This window comes from Narcine bancroftii, unplaced genomic scaffold (assembly GCF_036971445.1).
Source record: "Narcine bancroftii isolate sNarBan1 unplaced genomic scaffold, sNarBan1.hap1 Scaffold_201, whole genome shotgun sequence".
Classification (NCBI taxonomy): Eukaryota; Metazoa; Chordata; class Chondrichthyes; order Torpediniformes; family Narcinidae; genus Narcine; species Narcine bancroftii.
This window is the reverse complement of record NW_027211936.1, coordinates 147,533-167,422: the sequence shown is the minus strand read 5'-3', so window position 1 is coordinate 167,422 and position 19,890 is coordinate 147,533. Positions and strand designations below refer to the sequence as shown.

The following is a 19,890-nucleotide window of genomic DNA, read 5'->3' as shown; positions in this document are numbered from 1 at the left end:
GTAATAAATATGAAGGAAAGATTGAGAATAAATAGTCTCCCTTGCAGTTGGGGTACAATGTATTGCTTGAGATCAGAGGAATCCTGGAGCCAAGACAAAGTGATCCTGTGTTTCCCAAGGATTTGATTGTTGTTGGATTAGTAAAAAGTGGAAGGGCCGAAGGGTCTTCTGATCCTTCGACTGCTTGATTTGTCTTCTGATGCTGATTGGGTTCACCTGTGTATTCGCTCGCTCGCTCGCTGATTGGTTGCTTCAGTGACGCGAGGCAACGGGTTGATTCGGTGAGGCCGCTATTTGATTGGACGCTGAAGTCGGGTTGGATTGATGGGCGGGTTCGCGGGTTGATTGGCTCTTGCTGTGAGGAGGCGGGACATTTGCGGCAGCGTCGTCTGCTCGGGGTCCGTCGTGTCGCCTCGGGCGCGAATGGGAGTAAGTTGGCGAAGGCGCCGGAACCTTCCACGGTGGCGCGGTCCAGGGAAAGCGGGCGACCCGTAGCCCACCGGGCCCCACCCGGGAGCGGCCGGTACCGGCGGGGTGTTTGGGTCGAGCCGAGGCGTCGGTGTGAGGCCTGATGCCGCCGACAGGGCGAGGCTGGAGGCCGCGGGCTTACTTGCAGCGGGAAGGGGTGGGGGCAGGTGATTGGCAAGTCTGGTTTGCGCATGCGTGGTGGGTTGGCAACGGAGTTCGGTTCGCGCATGCGCGGCTGATACGCATGTCCCAACTGAGGGCCACGAACTGAATCGTATTTGCAAGCGCCAACTGACACTCGCGCATGCGCACAGAAATTAAGATGGCTGCCCCCAGCCGATGGAGCCCGAGACGCTGAGTCACAAAGTCAATCCGCACATTTTGGGTTTTACGTGTCCTGTGTCTGTTCTTGTTTGTCAAATCGTTTGATTTTAAAAATAGGCTCTAAGACTTCAGGGCTCCTCGCACGGGGGCAAAACGCCGATTTGCGACCATTGTGGGGTCTGATTGATTCTTTGGACTACACTATGGTCGCAGGTCGGGGAGGACCTGTCGGGGTCATTGGGTCGCTGAGGAAGGGATGGAAAACCAATCCATTTTTTGCTTCCCAATGCTCATAGAATGTGTCTGATTCCATTCGTTTTTCCTGTTGTAGTATCACATAAGAATAGACAATAATATAAAAGGAATAAAAATAAAAGACAAGGAATATAAAATCAGTCTATTTGCAGATGATGTTATAGTATACTTAACAGAACCAGAACTATCAATAAAAGAATTATATAAGAAATTGAAGGAATATGGAGAAGTGTCGGGTTACAAGATCAACGTAAATAAAAGTGAAGCAATGCCTATGAATAATGCGGACTTCTCAAAATTTAAGAAGGAATCTCCATTTAGATGGCAAATGCAGGCAATAAGATACCTAGGTGTACAAATAAACAAAAATCTTGGCCAACAATATAAACTCAATTATTATCCACTAATGAAAAAATTACAGGACGATTTAGAGCATTGGAAATATTTACCACTAACACTAATAGGAAGGATAAACTGTATTAAAATGAACATTTTTCCAAGGATATTATACTTATTTCAGGCATTGCCAATACAACTGACAGAAAAATTCTTCAAAGAGTTAAAGAAAATAATAAGGAATTTTTTATGGAGAGGGGGGAAACTGAGGATAGCACTAGATAAATTAACAGAATGGTATAAACAAGGAGGCTTACAATTGCCGAACTTTAAAAATTATTATAGAGCCGCACAATTAAGATACCTATCAGATTTTTATCAAACGAGGGAAAAACCAGACTGGACGAGATTAGAATTAGATAAAATAGGGGAAAAGATACCTGAACACATATTATATAAATGGGATGAAAAATTGGTACAACATAGAACTTCTCCAGTATTACATCAACTTCTCAATATTTGGAAGAAGATTCATGTAGAAAGAAATAAAACAAACTATCAATTACCAAAACTAATATTGACGCAAAATAAGTTACTCCCTTTTACAATAGATAACCTTTCCTTTAGAGAATGGGAAAAAAAAGGGATTAAAAGAATAGAAAATTGTTTTTCAGGAAGTAGATTCTTATCCTTTGAACAAATGAGAGATAAGTACCATATAACTGGAGATACAGCGCTGGCATATTACCAATTGAGATCCTACTTGAAGGATAAATTAGGAAGCAGTTTGAGTTTGCCAGAGAGAAGTAACCTTGAATATGTGATTACAGATACAATGTTAATCAAAAGATTTATAACAAATATGTATATTAAACTGCAAGAAAAGGATAATGAGGAAACAAATGGTAAAACTAAACAAAAATGGGAACAAGATTTAAATATAAAGATAAAAAAGGAAACATGGGAGAAATTATGTTCTGGAACGGTGAGAAATACAATAAATACGAGGCTACGTATGATACAATATAACTGGTTACACAGACTATACATTACACCTCAAAAGTTAAATAAATGGGACCCAACAGTATCTGATAGATGTTTTCGATGTAAAAAAGAAATGGGAACAACAATTCATGCAATCTGGACATGTGAGAAAGTAGAAAAATTTTGGTAAGATCTCAATCAGATATTAAATAAAATAACAGAAAACAATATACCAAAGAATCCAGAGATCTTTCTCCTAAGTAACATAAAAAACAAAGAATTTGGAATTGATTTGGAGGATGCACAAAAAAGATTTGTTAAGATAGCTCTAGCCGTAGCAAAAAAATGTATTATGTCAACCTGGAAATTGGAAGATAATTTGAAAATACAACAATGGTATATAGAAATGAATAAATGTATTCCATTAGAAAAAATTACATATAGTTTAAGAAATAATATCGAAATATTTGAACAAATATGGGAGCCTTACATTAAATACAATAGTGAAAACCTACCGGGGACAATCATTACCTAAGTTGATGGAAGGAGAAGGACAGAAAAGAATGGACTCAGTAGAATTTCTGGTGTATTTTTGTTGAATGACAACATTGTCTGACTTGTTTATTGTAACCCAGATTGTATACCTTAAATGGATGGGGGGGGGTGGGGGGGTGGGTTGGGAGGAGGGAGGGGGGAGGAGAAAATGTCACTGTATATGTGTGAAAAGGAAAAAGTGTGTATCATGGCTAATGTGATTTATGGTGTGAAAAATAAAAAATTTAAAAAAAAAAGTTAGATGTTATTTTTTAAAGTTGTGTCACTTGAACAATAATGCTCCAATCCTTCTGATCCTGACGTACCATGTGTTTAAAATGTAATGTTTCTCAGTTACTTGATCGAATGCCTTAAAAATATAGGGACTTTGGTGTTAAAAATACAGAGTAAAGATTTCACCAATCCTTTTGAATTTATGATCTCTGGGATTTCTGGTCATGTTTTCTATTTAGGTTGGTGTATCTTGCAGACCTGTTTGGTTGCAGCAAGTAAGAAGTTATCCATTTGTAGCATCCGCTGCGGCAGCGCTACCAAATAAAGAGACATCCAACCAAGGTGAGTGTAAAACAAAGACTGGCTTTTCTGGTTTAAATTCCCCACGTGTGCTCACTGGCCCACCCACTTCTGGTGACGTACCCCTCACTTCCAGCATCACTCTCCAGCTGGCTGGCCGCTACGCGGAAGTGAAGGGCATCTCAGCCCGCACATGGTGCACGGCCCAGGCTCCTTCTCAGTGCCATCTTGGACTGTCCAAGTGTTGCAGTGATTTGGCCTTTTTTGCTTGCCCGGTCGCCTAGTGGGCTATAATCTCAGCGTTGATAAGGGGGAAATTCTTTCAATGTTTTATTCACTTTTATTACAGAATTCTTCCTAGTTTATCTGTGTAACATTGAAAGTAATGGGTTTTCATGAACAGGGATCATGATTTTACTCATAATTTGGTGAGCCAATGGATAGGACAGTTTTTGCTAATGCCGCATGGGAATCAAAATAAAAATGAAGTAACAAAATTAGGAAGGTTTGTTGACCCTTCCTTTTATGCAGGATGTCAGGATAACCTTCATGTTGCTTGCTGAATTAAAATGTGATTTGTCAGTTCTTAATGGCAGCTGCCATTATTGGCATTGCAAGGAGAGATGGGAAATGGGTCAGGTCTTTGGTGGTCCCAGTAATGCAATGTAGAAAGATGTCACGGGGCTGAATGTGGTTTAGGGAGGGAGAGGGTATTAATTTTTAGGAAAAGTATGTGGCCAGCCACCTATCAATATTTTTTTATCAAATAGAAATTCCTGCTGGTAGAAGCCATTTCCTACTTTGAACAGGCCCAATGTCATTATCCAAGCAGATATTGTTAAGAGCCCAAAGGATCCCAAAACCCAGCACCAAGAGACATTCACCAAGACAAGTGGTTTTTAAAGCAGAAGTTATTTTTAATCAAATTTAATCATGAAAATAGAATTAAACTTTAACCTAACTCTATACTTAACAAACCCAAATTAACCCCTTTTTAATTCTAAGTGCACATATTTGTAATGTGTTTAAATTTAAGAAAAGTGATTTGGTTCACAGTTCAATCTTACTTCTCTTTCTTCCAAGTTCTCTGGATGCAGGCAATTCCGCTGTGCACAGAATGGAATGTGTATACATTTCACCAGGATTTGGTGCTCGATAGGTAAATGTTTACCGCTCAGGATAGTTCTTGTAGGGTTTTTAGAGAGAGATGTGTTGTTCCAGGATTTCCACAACTGTGACCATTAGTCACCTCAATGTCTCACTGTTGAACTTTGCCCCGTTAGGGTTTTCCAGAGGGTAACTTCTTCCTGCAAGCTACTACAGAGTTCCATTCCTCTTTTTCCAAACAACAGGAGTTCTTTCTTCTGCTTAACCTAGTGTTAGATAAACAAAACCAAGGAGTGAATTTCCTGTAAGCACCCTGCAGAAATGTACTTGTAGCCATCCTGGCTCCATTTCCAAACAATGGTCATTCATTTTATGACATCAGTTTGATTAACACCTACTTGTGAATGTGCATAACATTCTCCAGAGATCTTCAATATTTCTTCAGTCTTTCAAATAAGATGTTTTAAAATGTATTTGTGTGTGTATGTATGTAACCTACTCTAAATCTTACCAAAATCCCAAATATTACCAAATTCTCCAAATATATTTATCCATTACAATATCACGTAAGGAGCATTTAAGAGACTCTTAGACAGGCATACATGGGTGAAAGAAAAACAGGGTTGTAGCGGATGCACAGCGCAGTATTACAAACCACCACCATCAGTTCACAGACTTACCTGACACGTCGCGAGCTAACAGTGCTGGGCACCAAAGTACAGTGAGTGGATCAGATGAAGCCCCTGCCTAAAGGCACTGGGCACTAATGGCTCGTAGCTTTAATCTGCTGGTCCTGTGGACCGGAAGGTGTTCACTAATATTCTCATTGACAGGCAGGGAATAAAAGGTCTGTGTATGTCTGCAATAAACCAGTCTTGAGTTGACTACCTTTGTATGTGTTTGCCTTTATTGAGTAGCATCTACCGCAGAAGCCGCTACAGGGTTTTTTTTGTGAGAAATATCGAGATCAGCACATCGTGGGCCAAAGGGCTTGTACCGTGCTGTAATATTCTGTTATTGCTTGACTTTGAATATCTGTTGTAAGCTCTGTGAGACTTCAATTATGTAGCAAATTTGCACAGCAACATTGCAGTCAGGAGTTTGTATCTCCTGGTTGACTTGAGCTTTTCTCTTTTTTACATAATGCTTTATAGGTCTGGTCAGTAAGAAAAGAAATATTGTGCATGTTGAATATGTCATTATGACTGAAAGTAACACTGGAAAAGAGTCAGTAACACCAAGGTAAATAGCACCCTTTAGTGGCTGGTGCAGTTTCCTGATGGGCACAAGTTATCACTCAGTGGCGACAGTGATGTGAAAATGTCGGTAAATTATTTTGTATATGATTTATACATGTTAAAATTAGCTGTTGTTTGTTCCAATTTCAGGTAGGTGTGGTTGCAAAGTGGGTAAGGATAGAAAATGCTTGGGGATCAAAAACTGGGGCTTGCATTTGATGGTGTGAAAGTCAAAATGGAAACTCAGAAAAAGGCTAATCTGATTAAGCAAGCCACTGGCTCTTATACTTTCACCAGAAGTGAATCTAGAATTGAATTTTGAGTCTTTTACAGTGGGTATCTTCAAAGTCTGTTGATTGCAAGACTAAATTAAGAGCCCTTTTGCCCCTGGCTGTACTGAAAGATTGTTTTGTTTATTAACTAAATCTTTCTGAGAGGGAGAATAGACTGAATCTGCTTTCCTACTCATTGGTGATGAATCTTACAGTAAGATCTTTCAAATAATTACAGATTCCTAATTCCTCCCAGTCCTTGGGCATTTTCTCCTGCAATCTACATCAGTTACCACCATCCAGGGATTCTCATGCAGGGTAATGTTTCACAATCACCTCCTCCAACCATGTCCTTGCACTCTGTGGCAGGAAATCCAATCCAGAGTAAATGACAGATTGGCTGAGCACCTCCACGTCGATCACAATGGCCATCTTGGCTCATGGTCACAAGATGTTTTAAGTTCCATTCCATTCCCACTCTGACCTTTGTCTTCTGCCTCCTCCATTGTCAGGGTGAGGTCAAATCCAGAGGAACCATCTCTTATTGAATTTGTGAATCGATGGTATGAATATGGAATTTTCCTAGTTCATGTAACCTGCCCACACTCCCCCATATTTATCTCTCTCTCCTATTGATTCACCCAGTTCTCCTCGTATTTTCCCTTCCAAACCAGATGACTTATAAATGTGGGCAGAGAAATGGCAGATGGAGTTTAATCTGGACAAGTGTCTTGCACTTTGAGAAGAGTTGTAGTAGTGTTGCAATGAGGGATCTTGGGGTGCAAGCGCGAGCTCCTTGAAAGTGGCAACAAAAGTGTAGGGTGTTAAAGAAAGTATTCTTCATTGAGCAGGGCATGAAGTATAAACGTGGTTAGACCACATTTCAAGTGTTTTCTGCATTTCTAGTTGCTGCATAACAAAAAGAGTTTATCAGGGGGTTGCTTGGGATAGAGCATTGGTTCTGGGGAGAGGTTGGAAAAATTTGGATAGTTTTCTCTGGAACATTGGAAGCTGAGTGATGACCTGGTTGAAATTTATCCAATTATTGTAGTCCTGGAGAAGGTAGATTTCTTCTTCCCCCTCCCCTGTGGGAGATGTAAAAATACTACGATGCCTATATTGAACATGAGAGGGGAAAAGGAGAGAAGTGAGGCAGGTTTTTGCACAGTGCGGTGGGGGTCTGGCCCACGTTGCCAGGATAGTGGTGAAATCACCACGATTTAAGAGGCATTTGGTTGGGCACATGAACAAGAGGGAATAATGGGTGATGTGTATGGACCATGTGCTGACAGATTGGATTATGCTCTATTGGGTGATGATTCATCTCTTTTCAAGGATTGTTGCCAATGGGCAATAAACTTTTCACAAAGGTCTATCTCCAATGAATGTATTTAGAACATTTCCATGAGTTAATTCCCGGTAGAAATACCAGTTTATTATTCAAGCCTTGTAGCCACAGCAATAATACAAAATTTGAAGGCCATCATTACTGAATCCATTTTAATCAGCCTTCACCTTGTTCAATGTTCAGTTGAGACAACAAAATCAAAATGCAACTTTTAACCTCTAGGAAAGATTAGTTACCCTCTGTACCACAGAATTATTACTGAAAAAATATTTGGAAAATTTTGTGAATTCAGCTTCCAAAGAGGTGATGAAGAGGAACCACAACAACATTTTAAAATATTCAATCCAGAACATTTATTAGAAGATGTTTATCACAATAAACATGTTCAGGTTCAGTAATGATCGATTCTGGATTGGCATGTGGCAGTAATAAAAAGAATGCAGGATAGATATATTCCAAGGATAAATAAATTAAAGATTTGGATTGTGGTTTAAATGATTTTGTGGCCAAATGTGCGGAGGTCACCAAGATAGGGGACAGAGTAGGAAGTGTAGAAACCGTAAAGTTGCAGAAGGATATAAACAGATTAGGAAACTGGGCAAAATGATGGCAGATGAGATTTAACACCGAGAAATGTACAGTTGTACATTTTGGCAGTGGAAATAAACAGGAAGCATACTATTTGGATGGGATGAAAATCAGACCTTGGATGTGCAAAGGGACCTGGGTGTCCTTGTGCAAGGAAACCTAAAAGTTAACGACCAGGTGAAATTGGTCATGAAGAAAGCGAATGCTATGTTGGCATTCATTTCAAGAGGAATGGTGTACAAGAGTAAAGAGGTGTTGATGAGGCTCTATGGGGCACTGGTGAGACCTCATTTCGAGTACTGGGTGCAGTTTTGGGCCCCCTAACTGAGAAAGGATGTGATATTTTTGGAGAGGGTGCAGAGGAGAATGACGAGGATGATTCCCAGAATGCAAAATACAATGTACAAGGAGTGCTTGACAGCTCTTGGGTTGTATTCATTGGGGTATCGGAAATTAAAGAAGAAAGCTCATGGAGACATTTTGTATTTTGAAAGGTTTAGATAGGGTGGATGCGGGTAAGATGTTTCCCTTGGTGGGTGAATCGAGGACAAGTAAATTAAAGGTTATCCATCCAAAACAGAGATTGGGAAGAACTTCTTTCACCAGAGTGTCATGGAGCTGTGGAACTTACTGCCTCATACAGCAGTGGAAGCCAGATCACTGGAAGTATTTAAACAAGAAATAGACAAGTATCTCGTTAGTGAGGGCATGAAGGGATATGGGGAAAAGGCTGGAAATTGGAAGGAGTGTAAGAGTAGCTCAGTGTGTATTTACGGAGCAGACTCAATGGGCCTGGTGGCCTGGTTCTGTTCTTTTTTCTTGGGATCTTGTTCTCATTTGAGAGAGATTATCGAAGGCAACTGAGAAAAATGGAAACATTCGAGGCAATTGTTGGAGTAGGTTATTTGTTTGCCATCTCTATGTAAAACTCCAAAATTATCTGTCACTTTGGATCGGTGCCAGTCTCTCCAATCCCTGAGGAACATAGTCTTTCTAATATGTCATTTGTTCTTTCAGCTACAAATGATTCTCTTTTTCAAACATGGCCACAGGTTACTCGTGTTTCATTTCTGTCTTGCAATCTTTTTGGGTGGTTTTTCAGTTGTAAATGTGGAAAATTCCATTTTGCGAGTGGATTTCTTGTCACATTTTTCCGTGATGTATTTGAAAAAACGTTGTGTGGACTGCAGCTCTTGAATGCAAGTGAGCTGCATTTGTTGTCCTTCCAGTGCCATCTGCTGCCTGACAAGCCTTCAACCTGATTCCTGCCCTTTCCAAGCCTTGCTCAAGTGTTTTCCTCACCTGTGACCCCATCGTAACGGTGTACAGACATGCAATAAGCCACCATATAAAGGCATGGTCTGAGACGCAGGCTCGTAATACCCCCAGATTATCTTAAAATCGCAAGATTGGATTGGCAAGAGTTGGGCGTAGTCCACAGATCTGACAGCTGCTGGGCTTCACGGTTACATATGGTTGTGAAAAAAACTAGGGATTGGCGGCCTTGCAGAGATGATCGTCTCCTGAACAATTCCACCGTGCCTGACTGATACAATATTCCAAATTTACAAGACTCCTCAGCAAACCTCCACGGCAAATATGCATTTGCTAAAATAGATCTAGAACGTGCTTACTATTAGATTCCATTTGAGTCTCCGGATGTCACAAAGACAGCAGTGATGCTCCTGTTCGGCATGTTTGAGTTTCTGAGAATACCATTCGGTCTATGGAATGCAGCTCAGACATTCCAGTGGTTCATGGACCACAAACTCACTGGCCTTGGGTTTGTTTGGTGCTTGTGTTGATCGAGGAGATTCTGGTTGTAAATGTGGATGAAGAGGAGCACAAGAGCCACCTTATCTCATTGTTTCCAAGGCTTGAGGAACGTGGCATCATGATCAATCCCAGGAAATTGTTTCTGGTGCTTCTGATCTTGTATTTTTGAGGCCTAGAGTTATGTAACATGGTATTTTGCCTGATGAATGGGAAGTGCGTGAATTTTGAGAATTTCCTCCCCCCGTTAAGGTTGGCCAGTTGTGATGGTTTTTAGGTATGAGGAATTTTTATTGCTGTTTCCTGGTGAATGCCACAGCATCTCTATTTCCTCTTGCTGAATGACTCAAAGGATCTGATGTCTGTTTCAAAAAGACCTTAACTTTGAAAGACTATGCCGTGTATGCTTTCCATGAAGTGAACACTGTTCTTACAAATGCCACTAAGGTTGTACATCAAATGCCCAAGGCGTTGCTCTCTTACCGCAGATGCATCGGTCAGTGCTGTGGAACCAGTGTTCGAACAATGAGTCTGTGGGCGATTGGAAACTTTGGCATTTTTTTTCCAGCCAAGTGGTCACCAGCTCAGGCAAAGTATAGTACATTTAGGCAAGAACTCTAAGCTATCTATCTCGCAGTGAAATATTTAAGTTTTAAAAAAATATATTTATAGTTTTGTATACAGTTCAATATTATAATAGAAACATATCCAAATGATACATTGATCAAAATAGAATAAAAAATAAATGTTTTAATGTACATAAAAGTGAAAAGAGAAAAAAGTATAAAAGATTAAAAATACAGATCTAGGTGCAAAGCTCCTGTGGTAACTATTCCCTCCCAAAAGGAAAGGCAGGATATTAATAAAATATTAGAATTAAATCAACATGATAAGGTTCAACCATTAAGATTAAAAAAAAGTGGTGGTGGGGTGGAGAAGTGAAAACATTAGATATCCAAACCCATATCTAAATATGGTTTCCATATTTTGAATTATGTATCATACCCAATTCTAATATTATAAGTCACATTTGCTCAGGGAATACAATTTTGCATTTCCCCACAATCAATTTTAAGATGGGATTCAGATCTAAAACATGAATTTGAAAAATTAGGAATAAATTAATTGATGTGGCATTAAATATAATTGATGAATAAGTTATAATTAACTATCAAAAACATTAATTATTGTCCCAACAAATGTCAGACCACCAAAAAGGATCAATTTCAGTTCCAAAATCCAATTCATATCTTTCTTTTGATTTATTCAAGTCTGGGTTTGGACATTCCTGTTGAAGTAGAAGATACAATTTGGAAATGTTTCTTTCTAATTCCCTCATGAATCCTAATTTCCAATGCAATATTTCAGCTTTTTATTGGAAGGTCATCCTTTGACCATTTGTACAGACCACCAGCCTCTTATGCATACTCTATCTCTACTTTCCAAGGGAGACTCGGCACTTGCACTTCATCCTTCAATTTTCATTTGACACACATGACATCTGAGAGAAAGCGAATGCTGTGGTTGGTGCCTAATCCAGGTGCGACATTACATACAACTACTGACATTAATTTCAATGCCATGGCTCATGCACGGTGCACTGATCCCGATTTCATCCGGTGTAACCAGATCAACTCTGGTCTCCATCTTCAAGATGTGACCCTGGATGAATCGGCTGAAAAGTTGGTCTGATTTTTTTTTTCCCCCAACAGGAAGGACTAGGCTGTTTGTGTGGGCGGCTATGAGGCAGGAGATTTTCTCTTCATAATCTATCTCTTCCTGGTAGAAGAGCATCAATCAAACTGGTTAAGGAACATCTTACCTGGCTTTGTGTGAAACAGCATGTTGGATTATGGGCAAGGACTTGCTTGGTGGGTCAACACACTAAAGTCTCCAGGCACATGAAATTCAAGCTGGGGGATTTTGTTGTTTTGGATTCCTATTTCCAGCACGTGCACCTTGTGGCTTCCAAGGTCCACTTCCACCATCTCGGCAATGTACTTCACTGCTCACGGGTGAGGACAGGACTACCAGGTGGCAGGATGAAATTCCTATCATTGGCATCTCTGCAGAGACAATTGCTTGGACTTTTGTGGATCATTGGATTCCATCTTCTGGTGTTCTGGGCACTATTACAACAGATCGAGGGTCTCAGTTCGAGTCAGCATTGGTCTGAGCTCTCACTGATCCTCTGGGCACTACCTGAATTATCGCTGAGCATTTCAGGGCCAACAGCTTCTTTGAGCATTTCCATTGACAATCGATAGCACCATTGACAGCAGGTGGCAAATCATCGACATGGAGCGAACATTTGCCCATGGTTCTCCTTTGTGTGACTACAGCTCTTAGGGCAGATCATGGATGTTTAGTGGTAGAGCTAGTCTATGGCTGTATGCTGACCTTGCCAGGTGAGTTTGTGAATCTGAGTCCAGACACAGTGCTCCATGAACAGGTCAGTTATCTTGACCGTCTTTGAGAAAATGAGATTACTCTGATGTTCTCCTATGTGGCAGCATCATCTGCAGTGGATGTGCCAAATGATTTACCACGCTGTACTCATGTGTTTCTTTGACATGATGATGTTCGTAAACCACTTTAGCCCATTTACGATGGTTCTGTCTGGGTCTTATGACACCATCCATAGTGTTTTGTGATTGACAGGAATGGAAAATGTAACACTGTTTCCATCAACAGGTTGAAGCCAGTGTATTTCGAATACACGTTCTGCATCAGGGCCAGAGCCAGAGGACCAGTCATACCCCTGCATCGTCTGTCTTGCAGTATCATACGAGGTGAGGCCGAACTGTCAACCCTCCAGACCGTTACACTGGGGACAGTTCCATTCAGTCGCCTCCTTCCATGGATTGGAGGCTGGAGGTGGGCGGGGCTGTCACGGTGATGTATCTGCCTGCTTTGGGAACGGTGCCAGTTGCCGCTGATGATGTAATTGGATAATCGCGCTGGAGGAATAGCCCATGTGTCCGGGTGTGTTAAACATCAGTATATGGGTGATGGATCTCGGATGCAGGAGGAGTAGAGAGACAGGGTCAGGATTACAATGTGGCACTGAGCCAATGAGAACGTCAAAAGGGTTTGGCTGAGTGGTGTTTGGGGAGTTGAAGAATGCAATGTTGTGTCTGAGGAGGATAAAGAAGTTCGACTGCATTGTCTTCTGGAAGAAACAAGTGAGGGTATTCTTTAATTGTTTGTAAACTATGATATATCAGTGCCATTACAAATCTAACCCTTCCCTACCTCACACTCATTACCCTCTATTATTTTTCCATCCATGTATCTTAGAGTGTTTTGAATGTCCTTATTGCTCCAGCCCCCACCTCCACCCCAGCAATGCATCCCAGACCCTCACTGCTCTGTAATTTTTTTTAAACTTGTTTAGACGATCAAATCAAAAGATGAATTAAGTTCTACTGCTTCATCTTGTGATCTCATCATCATTTCTTTGCAGATTATGTTTGTCTTAAATAGACACTATGAAGGAGAGGGGGAAGGGTGGATCCCTTATTATATCTGCTGTGCAAATACTGCGAGCTGCATTGTTACACCTCTTAACAACACATGTAACACCTCATCATCAGATTTTTAAGAATACTGGGGAATATTAATGATCTAAAATGCCCAAACTGGTGAAATAAGTCGAGATGAATGCCTCGTATTCCCAAATCGGAATGCACTTTGGAAGGCATCATTGGGTTTTAGTGACTTGCTCATGAACCAGAATTTCTCTCACTTGGGTTCTGGCTCCTGAGCCCATTCTCTTGCTTCCATTTCAATGAAGTGGCTACTTTCCCTTCCTGGCTCCCATGCAAGCTCGCTGTGGCTTCTTTTGTACTGACTGTCATTATGTTGTTGCAAAGTTCTGTCCATCCATCTTTTCTCAAAATCTGAACTAATCTGTACCAACTCACAAAATAGATAGGATTTTGCCAGTACTGGGAGAGTTTAGGACCAGTGGGCACAACCTCAGAATAAAAGGATGTCTGCTTAAAACTGAGATGGAGTAATCTTTACATCTGGAGCAGTGATTTTCAAATTCCTCCTCCACAACCCCACCCCCAACCGCCGGATCATATTCCACTTAGTCCCTGTGCCAGAAGTGCTCTGTTAGTAAGGGATTACTTAAGGTGGAATGTGATTGGAAAGAAAAAGTTTGAAAACCTCTATTTTAATCGTACATCATTGACTTGTTCTGTGAGTGGTTTCATAACTCCAGAGGAAATGGGCCAAAGACAATTTTTCTCGAGCAAAATGTTTCCTTCACAATTGGGTCCACTGCAGTCTTTCTTAGCCTTTTTTCCCATTCATATGCCACTTTAAGCAATCTCTTACTCATTTTTCAACACTCCAAGGAATAAAGTCCAATCCTGTTCAACCTTTCCCTGGAGCTCAACTCAGGAAGACCTGGCAGCGTCCGAATAAATCTTCTCTGCACTCTTTCAATCTTACTAATACCCTTCCTGTAGCTACGTGCCCAGAATTGCACACAATACTCCATATTTGGCCTCACCAACATCTTATCCAACCTCACCATAACTTCCCAACTCCTATTTTCAATATGTTAATTAATGAAGACCAAGATGAAAAAAAGCTGTCTTTAGAACCCTGTCGTCCTGTGACACCACTTTCATGGAATTATGTACTGTGTTTTATCTCTTGCTGCAGATTTGTATAACTTCTCTGTTCAATTTCTTAATGTTGACTTCTGGACTATTTTATTGTGCCCCTTGATCGAGAGAGTTCTGCAAGAGCAAAGCAATGTTGTTTTCTTTTGTCAGGTCAAATTTTGTCACATTGATCCAAAAACAAGTATTTTCACCATTCCTTCATTTCAGATTCTCTGCAGCTGTCGTATTGAACCTCACAGTGACGGCATCATGTTTGTCTTGTTCATCCTTTACCCCTCCATCCAGACAGATGTGCAGATCAGCGAGTCAACTCCACTCATCCAGCACCACTGCCATTTCTGCTGCTCGGGCATTTCATCCCACATTTTCAATTTGTTATTTCCGCTATTCTTTTTCTCAGCAAAGAGAATCAGTTTATTTGATCATCTTTCTGAATCCCAGTGAAAGGTTATCGACCTGAAGGTTTCAACTCCGATTATTTTTCCAGTAGATGACCCGCTGAGTATTTCCAGCATTGAGTTTTTATTTTACTGCCTTGGTGTATTACTGAGAGCTTTGAATGGGAGAAGAAATGTGGGTTGGGTTAAGTAAAGATGTCTAGATTATGGGGTGGATTTAGAAAAATAGACGTAAAAGTGGAGGGTTCGTGGAAATAGTTAATTCATCTTTTTGAATTTTGGAGTCTCCTGCCGGAAAGCGTGGGATAATCACGGGGCTTAATTCAAACCTGCCGGCAGCAAACTCTTAATGAGGTCCCACTTTGTCCCGTGGAGCCCAGCACATATAACCATATGACTGTTTACAGCACGGAAACAGGTCATATTGGCCCTTCTAGTCTGTGCCAGTTCACATGAACAACTCCACTAGTTTTCCCCTCCAATACTCTGGCCATATCCCTCCAACCCCCTCATATCCATGTACACATCCAACATTCTCTTAAATGACAGAAAGGACCCTGCCGCAATGATCTCTTCTGGAAAATCATTCCATTCTGCCACCACTCTCTGAGTGAAGAAGCATCCTCTAACATTTCACCAAAAGTTTTGCACCCTTACCTTGAACTCATGTCCTCTTGTTCCAACCACCGCTGCCCTCAGGAGAAAGAGTCTACTCACGTCTAGTCTATCTATTCCTTTCATAATTTTGAATACCTCTACCATAACCCCCTTCATCCATCTACATTCCAATGAATAAAGTCGCTGTCTCTTTCATCTTTGTCTGTACTCGAGATGTTGTAAGCCACGTAACATATCTCAGGATAAGACCCACTGTCTTAACGTCCCTCATATGCAAGATTTTTCCTCCCATCTGCACAATTTCTGTGCTTTCTCCATGGTTGATCTTGTCATGAGATACCATCAGATCCCATCCATAAGGAAGACATTCCTAAAACGGTAATTATTACCCCTTCTTGGCTTTTTGAATGTCTTAGGATGCCACTTGAGTTGAAGAATGCTGTTCAAACCTGCCAGCAGGTTATAAGCACTTTGGGCAAAGATTTAGAGTTCCCTTACATCTACTTGGATAACATCTGGTAAAAACAATCTCGTCATGAATATTCTCTCCAGACTGACTATATTTCACATTCAGGGTGACATTGATATTCCTGAATTAGCCAGTGTCCAAGCAATGGACGCTGATGTTCAGGCATACAGTACAGCCATTACTAATCTGGACATACAGCAGGGGCCAGCACAACTGGGTGGCCAACCTTACTTTGTGACATGTATTTGGGCTACATTAGACCAATGTTTCCTGCATCTTGGAGGAAACACCTTATTGACCAGATACACAGCTTATCTCATCCATCCATCAGAACATCTGTTAAGCTCATGTCAAATAAATATGTATAGCATGGACTGAGAAAAGGCGTCGTGCAATGGGTTTGCACATGTTCCTCCTGCCAGACTGCCAAAATTCAGTGCCACACTAAGGCACCTCTTCAACATTTCCTCACGGTATGCAGACAGTTGGAACACGTGCATGTAAACCTGCTTGGACCATTGCCAGAATCTGAAAACATGAGATATATTCTAACAGTAGTAGAACATTTCACGTGCTGCCCAGATGCCGTCCCGTTGCCATCCAGTGACACTGAGACAAGGGCCAGAGCATTCATTGTCAACTGGATGGCTAGATTTGGTTTTCCCACATTAATTCAGTCCGCGGAACACAATTCACCCTCGTTCCCACCGGTAACTGAAGTCCACTTTTAAGGCACGACTCACTGGTCCCAATTAGGTTGATGAGTTGCCATGCATTCTTTTGGGAGTGCACACAGCTCCAAAGTAAGATACATCTGCATTGTCTGCAGAGATGGTTTATGGTACGGTCCTTACAGTTTCATGGGACATTCATTTCACAACCAACTCTGATCTGAACTTCCTTCCACAGCTTCGACATGGTATCGTGATCAGCAAAGCTTTTCCTACCCATTGGCTTGGATCCCCTTAACAGAATGTACCCCACCACTCCTGGACACTGATTTTGATTTTGTGTGCAGACAGGACCCAGGAGTGCTGTTACAATGACCGTATGAGGGTGTTTTCCGCGTGGTGAAGAAGGATGGGTTTGAGTATACTTTGGACATTGGGGGACATTCGCAACTGTTTAGTTGGGACAGACAAAAGCCTGCTCATGTGGATCCCGCTTTACCCATTCAGTGCCCAGACGATGAGGGTGTCCACCTAAGGTGCATGCAGCTGGTGTTTTACTTTCTGGCAAGGGTTCTGGGGGGGGGAGGGGGGGGTTGTGCATCAGCTGTGTAGCGGGCCGAGAGGGCAAGGTTCTTTGGCCGGCACATGAAATCATAAGGCAGACAGCTGGGAACTCATCCATTTAATTGATCGCATGCACGTGGTCCTGCGTGCCGAGGAATGGCACGTTGATCTGTGATTTCCCCTGCCGGAAGGTACGGGACACTCACAGGACTTAATTTAAACCTGTGGTCCCGTGGATCTGCAGCAAACTCATAAATGATGTCCCACCTTGGCCCATGGAGCCCGGGACATGCTGTAAATAGAAGAAGCCTGTAAAGACTGAATAAAGCACTTTTGTGTTGACTAACCAGGTGTGTGTGTGTGTGTGTGTGTGTGTGTGTGTGTGTGTGTGTGTGTGTGTGTGTGTGTGTGTGTGTGTTGCTTTAGTAGCTCTATCGAAGTAGACGCTACATATATAAATATTTGGGAGGATGATCACACTTACAGGATACTATTCATCCATCTCACAGCCTGTGGGAAGAAGCTATTCCCCAGCATGTAAGTCCTGATTTTGATGATGGACGTGGTTAAAGATGCTGTTCACTAGATCAAAATGGTCTTTGTACTATTCCTTGAGCCCAATTTGAATAACACTCCCAGAAAATGTCATCTACAGAAAAAGGGAGACCCCAGTGATCCTCACTACTCTGCATCATTGCTGTCTGATGCTATACAGCAACTATACCATCCAATGGTCGAGACTCAACTGCGCCTCTGTAAAATCTCAGGATGAGAGTCGTTGGCCTTGACCTCCTCAGCCTCTTTGGGAAGTGTAGGGCCTTCCTGACTGATAAGGAGGTGTGATTGTTTTGTGTATTAATACGTGTGCTGTATGGATGGGTATTTTATGTGATTGTATTGTCTATTCTTGCTCCTTAACAATCTTTAGTGGATAGAAGTAGTCATTGTACTTTAGGATGTACAATCATGTACAGATTGTCCTTAAATAGCCATTTGGCCCAGATGTCTATTCAGTCTAAGAATACTTTCGATCAGAGGCAGATTTTAAACAATAACACCATTCATACTTAAACAAACATTGTTTTTAATTTTCTTTAAAAAAAACAGGATCAAACTTTAACATCAGTATTAACCTAACAGCCTTCCATTACCCCCTTCTAATTCGAAGAGCATGTGTATTTAATGTGCATAAAGTTCTTTGACACAACTCCAAGTTCACCGGTGTCTATCAATTCTGATACTGTGCATAGAATTCAACATTTATGAATTTGAATATGAATGATAAGCTCTGGTGCTTAAAAGTAAATGTTTACCCTCCAGGAAGTTTCTTGTTGGTTTCAGAGAGGGATTTCTTGCTAATTGGACACACATAAACTGATTCCCTTTGATCAGCCACTTTGGTGTCTTGCCAAAGAAACTTGACCCATCAGGGTTTTCCAAATGATAACCTCTTCTGCAGGTCACCATTGAGTTCCTTTTGTTTCCTTTATTTCAGGTGAAACACCATTTCTAGCCAGCCATTTCCTCTTGTATGGATAACAAGGTTTTTCAACAGGCTGAACTGAGAATTCACAACCCGTCTTCAAAATGGGGTTTCAACAAGATGTCAGCTTGCCATCTCTCTCTCTCTCTTTTAGAAGAAAAGCCTATTTGGCCTCTCCTCTCTGCTTGCAAAACCACATGACCTTCTTAGAACAGCAAACTGCAACCAGCCAGATGACTGCACCTGACCCAAACTTCTGAGTCCATTCATCTGTTGCTTTAAAAACAATAATCCATTTGCACCTAATTTTGAAATTATAGCAAAGCAGTCTCCTTGTTTTGTCTTTGCAAAGGCTCTTGGTGCCTGCATGACTCACTCTCAGCAAAGCTCTTGCAATTTAAATAAGGGCTGTTTTGTACAGTGTATGTATTTGTTTGTGACCTAAACGACTCCTACAATCCATCTCTTTCAAAAAAATCTCTATATACAATGTAAAATATATAATCTGTCACAGGACAGATGCAGCAGAGGAGTTGTGATAAAATCAATGGTGTCCTTACAAAAAAAAAGTGGGAAGAGGTATAATCTGGTGAGTGGAGTTTGTAATAGTTTGAAACTTGAACCTCTCTCTCTATTTCAGGAGACAATTTACTGTCATGTAATTAAAAAGTGTCATATCACACAAAATTGCTTTTTTCCTGCTGTAAGACAAACAGACTCACCTCTGGCAGAAATTGCCTGAAATGCCTCTTGCAGTCAGAGAAAGACTGAGTGCTCCCCCACCCCCACCATCCCTAGCCCTGGGCCAAGTCACTGAGGGTCTGTGGATTCTCTTTCAGTGCTCACAGACCATCCAAGTCATTGGCAATGTGAGCTCCAGTTTTGAACCTCTGACATAATTAGGAACCATTTAGCACTCACTCATATCCCAGGTCTGATACCTGACACCCTTTTAGCCAGTTTTTACCCAGTCTCTAGCATTCCACAGCCTGGTGTGAGTTCGTTGACTGCTTTGTCCAGAAGCCCACAGCCTGCGTGGGTTCCTCTCCTCAAGTCACCAACAGCCTGCCACCTATGTGGGTCTTTCAGCTGCAGAACCCCGCACTGGTCTGCTTCCTTGGTCACTGACCTGTAGATTGAATTGTCTGCTTCTGAGATGTTGGTGGGGTGTGGTCTTTCTGTTTTCTGGTGCCCTGCACTAGTCGTCCGCTTCCCCAGAGTTCACGGTGGCGAAGAAATCTAACAAATCTAAATAAAAAAAAATGTAACTAAGAGGAGAATCT

At 41.4% G+C, this 19,890-nt stretch overlaps 1 long non-coding RNA gene across 1 annotated transcript; it reads left to right on the top strand.

Moving 5' to 3' along the window:
• Positions 1 to 349: 349 nt before the first annotated feature.
• On the top strand, positions 350 to 19,407 carry LOC138750616 (uncharacterized). The gene is made up of 4 exons (XR_011349420.1): positions 350 to 429; positions 3,375 to 3,477; positions 12,456 to 12,553; positions 18,620 to 19,407. It is a non-coding gene; the product is annotated as an uncharacterized lncRNA (long non-coding RNA).
• Positions 19,408 to 19,890: the final 483 nt, after the last annotated feature.